The sequence below is a fragment of the Amphiura filiformis genome, chromosome 14, assembly GCF_039555335.1.
Source record: "Amphiura filiformis chromosome 14, Afil_fr2py, whole genome shotgun sequence".
In the NCBI taxonomy this organism is placed as follows: domain Eukaryota; kingdom Metazoa; phylum Echinodermata; class Ophiuroidea; order Amphilepidida; family Amphiuridae; genus Amphiura; species Amphiura filiformis.
In genome coordinates this window covers 12,950,594-12,955,045 of record NC_092641.1, presented here as the reverse complement: position 1 = coordinate 12,955,045, position 4,452 = coordinate 12,950,594, and the positions used below count along the sequence as shown (strand labels likewise).

The following is a 4,452-nucleotide window of genomic DNA, read 5'->3' as shown; positions in this document are numbered from 1 at the left end:
ATTGCTCTAGACAATTTCGCGGGGGAATTCCTTTTTATGGTTAATATGCGTTTCTTTTAAATAAAACCATGTGATTCGTGCTTGATAATTGTTTTTCTAACATATAAGATATAATGTTGTGATTGCTGTACACTTCCTTTAATATTGGACATTTTATCTTACTATTTAATAATTTTATTGCAATGTAACTAATTACTTTTAGCCGCTTTTCATTTGAATTCTTAGCTTTATAAAATATTCAATAGACCTTTTCAAAGCGATTCATTCCCATTAAACTCGAAGCATGAGATAATTTCCCGCACGGTCGCATATATATCGATACCTCTTCAACATTACATGCAGAACAAATTTTATAGCAGATTCCTTTGGAAAGTCGACTTCTAACTTGTTTCCGCCCAACTTTGATGTCGACAGCAATACTGGTGTCATCAGTGACTATCCACTCATTGTATTGTTTTTGTTGTTCTGGTTGCTTTTTATTTTATTTATCTGGTATTGTATTCTGAGTAGGTAATCTTTATTACAATGAATGAAATCCGAAAAACCGAATAAATGCCTTTGAAATTAATAATACATTCGTGTACCGTCCAATATCTTCAGTTGAAAATGACGCTGGTTCGTTGACGTTCTCTTGTCGATTCCAAAGTCAAACAGCGCCACCATACTGGAGAGCTGGTGATGGCGGGATATACGATCCTATCGATCCAATAATCGGAAGCTATAGCGTTAACGAGGTGGTTAAAGGTCTGGAATGGAGTCTATCAATGGGTGTTGGTGAAGGTGGATTATTGCAGCCTGGCACACAGACCAAAATGGAATGTTATTCCCGTCCATTTGAAGGAAAATTCAGGATCGATGTTCGCGGTAAGATGTAATTTAAAGTTATACACTACGATCTTATAATATGAAAATGTCTCAACTGCATTAAATAGGATCAGCCAAATTTGTTGTCTGTAGGTCAACAGAGCAAAGTTCGACATCTATTTAATTATTATTTATCCATACACGTTGGTTTTTGTGAAAAATGAGGGTGCTATTCATTTTTTAAATTTTATTTTAGCAATAATTTGAGTAATGGTTTAGGCATTTATCCATGTATTGATTTTTTTAGGTTTTTTTTATTTACAGGCAACTCTAAATATAACATATATTAAATATGCCACCAAAGGTTAAAATAAAAATTGCCCAGAATGTTCTTATTTAGTTCGATATTATATTAAATGTTTGTACATTGCTCATGACGAATGTTATGTTATGGCCTAATACTCTACCATGATAAACAAAAATAGAGCTCATCGTGATTTGGCATATTATTTGAACATTTTACCAATGCAGCTCACGAAACTGAACAGACGACAGAAAATCCGACAACAGAAAACCCGACAACTACACAACGGCCGACAACGATGACAACCCTACAACCAACCACACAACGACAAGGTCAAATTGGAACTCGTAACTCTTATTTGTAATGCATAGTCAATATTAATGGTCGGTCTTAGGGTCTAGCCTTTGAACATTTACTTTAAATGCTGGGAGGGTATCCGAGTAAATTATAGATTTTGGTGCCCCCAAGCTAAATAAGAAAAGCTTCTCAAATTGAAATGAAACCAAAGACTTGTACCAATAGTGATTTAAAATTCTTTAAGATCGGACAAAAGAAACATTGCATTACATTACCTCTGCCTTAGACGAAGTTGCATATTTCACTTAACATTTTGAATTCTCACTGACACACCCCAACACTTGTGTAGTCATGTAGTTCCTAGGAAGCAACCTTTGTACAAGGCATTTTGAGTTTTCCCGTCACATGAGATAACATAGTGTGTAGTCATGTAGTTCCTGGGAAGTAACATTTGTATGAGGCATTTTGAGTTCCCCGTCACTTGAGATAACCTTGTGTAGTCATGTAGTTTCTACGAAGTAACATTTGTACAAGGCATTTTGAGTTTCCACGTCATGAGATAACATTGTGTAGGCATGTAGTTCCTAGGGAGTAACTTTTGAACAAGGCATTTTGAATTCCTCCGTCACAAGATATAAACTTGTAGACATGTAGTTCCTAGGAAGTAACCGTTGTCCGAGACATTTGGTTGTTAATGTTGACAGTCTTACAAAATTGGTTATACAATGCAGGCACTGTGTGACTCACAGGGGTTGATGTACATAGACCGCTCGATCACTTTTTCAAATACGTTCAAAAAAAGATAACTAAGTCGAAGCCAACTAATTTGCATGTACTATATGAACGATAATTGTACAAGGATTACTTGGCGACTTCAAAATTTGAAGAAAAAAATCGCCTTCGGCTTAAAAATCCGCTAAAACTTGAAAATTTATGAAAATTCAGCTCAAAATCCAAGATGGCGGCCGTAAAGTGAAAATTGTCAGAAGAAGAAAACTAAATTGAAGCCAAGCCATTAACATGTCTCACATGATAGGTAATTGCATACAGATTAATTGGGGACTTTAAAAAATGAAGAAAAAATTCGTCTTTGGTTTCGAAATGCACAAAATGGCAAAAATCCAAAATGGCGGATATACAAATAAATGATCAGGGCCAACACCTGTGGACTATATAATTATATATTGTGACCATCGGTTTGGCCGAAAGAAGGGAGTGAACTATTTTATGTTACTTCAGGTACTTGTAACTTAATGAAATAGGTTTGGCATTGATTATCACCTTCAAGAATTGCATTTTATTGGAATCAACGCTTTGTTTAATTAATTATAATACTACATAATATGACCCTTCGTGCTTTGAAATTATATAACCATATGTTCCTCTTTCTAGAACTTTATTGATAAATGCTAACAAAACTGCTCTTTGCTGTATGATATGCTAGTGTAGTGGTAAGTTTGAGAGTATCGTAACATATCTTACGAAGTCTTTTTGATCACATGTAATGGCTCACTATCAATCTTCACAGGTGGCGTTTGAGTTTTGCATTAATTGTACATTGAATTCTTCTTTTTCACACCGCCTAATTTAAACTGATGTCACCATAGATGTAATGGTAGCAAAGTAGAAGGCCAAGTCGACTCTGCAAGCAAATCTGAAATTAGTAGCCAGTTTCTACAAACCTGTACGTCTTTCAGAAAATGCCGTTTTTAGACAAACGTCTTGGCAAATCCTTTTTGAGATATTTGGTTGTTAATTACAGGCACTATTTGACTAAATGATTCAATACCATCGATTAGGCTGTAAATGTGGTGCAATATACACATTTTATCAGTAAATCGTAACCTAATGCATTGAATATTTATCACCTTTATTCCAGAACGTAAATGTGAACCCATATCACCCGATAATCTTATTCTTTGTCCGGACATTACCTACGAGATGACCACATTCCCTAATTCATTTGGTCATCGTACCCAAGCTGAGGCTGCACAGGCATTAAGTAGTGTTTTACAGGCAATTCTGGACAACGTATGTCCCATACAGGTATGTTTACGTTATGACCATTTATGATAAAACACTATACCTTACCTTATTTGACTACCCATATCTTCACACGGTTGTTTGATGTGACCATTCACTTACGTTTCTAAGAAAAATTGCGTAATTTTCGATTCTAGACTAGTATACACATATATCTTTTAGTTATTTTTAACTTAGATTTTCTTTTCTTTATCAAAGTTTTCATCTTTATCTGCCTTTTGTGGTAATTTTTGTATATTTGTCTGCACATTAAGGGTGTTATTTAGATATATTTAACATTTACTTTAGCCCAATGCTTTCATTTTATGATAAAAAGTAGTTTGAAAATTTCCTTGCTATATGTTACTCATTTTTATGATGTTTTAATGTCATTATACATACAAGTGTCTACCCCTTAAAAATGCAAACAAGATTTAAGATAAATAGCGCCATCAGTGTTCAACTGACCACAATTTATTGTACAAATATGCACTAAATATATTTAAGCCTTTTTGGGCCTACTCACTTTTGCATACTTACGTTTTAGAAATTTGCATGTGTCATGCATTTCCCACCATGTAAAGTACTGGCTTCGGGACTGCTGCCTTACTGCGTCTCAGTCCTTATCCAGCCGTGTGCTTCCATCTGTGAGGAGGTGTCAGTACAATGTAGTGGTATACCCTGGCCACCTATACCTGAATTGGACTGCAGTCGATTCCCTACCAACGATGGGCCTTATACCAGGTGTTGGGAACCTAATAATAGTAAGATGTTGATTGTTTTTAATAAGCGGTTCGTTTTGTTTTAAATACTTATTAAAAGTTGTTTTAAAATCATCTTTGTGAGAAGACAATGGATACAAACGCTACCCAATTTGGTGCAAATGAATCACAATATAACATAAAAATCAGTCATATTGCAGTCACTTTTATATGTTTAAACTCGATTAGACATTTTTGGGGAAAACCTACCATGTGAAGATGTTCCGTCTAAATTATGCCGGCGTCTAGGATTCCAAAAAACAA

General features: G+C 35.0%; 1 long non-coding RNA gene across 1 annotated transcript; it reads left to right on the top strand.

Moving 5' to 3' along the window:
• Positions 1–737: 737 nt before the first annotated feature.
• Positions 738–3,416, top strand: LOC140168927 (uncharacterized). The gene is made up of 3 exons (XR_011861287.1): positions 738–864; positions 1,336–1,440; positions 3,285–3,416. It is a non-coding gene; the product is annotated as an uncharacterized lncRNA (long non-coding RNA).
• Positions 3,417–4,452: the final 1,036 nt, after the last annotated feature.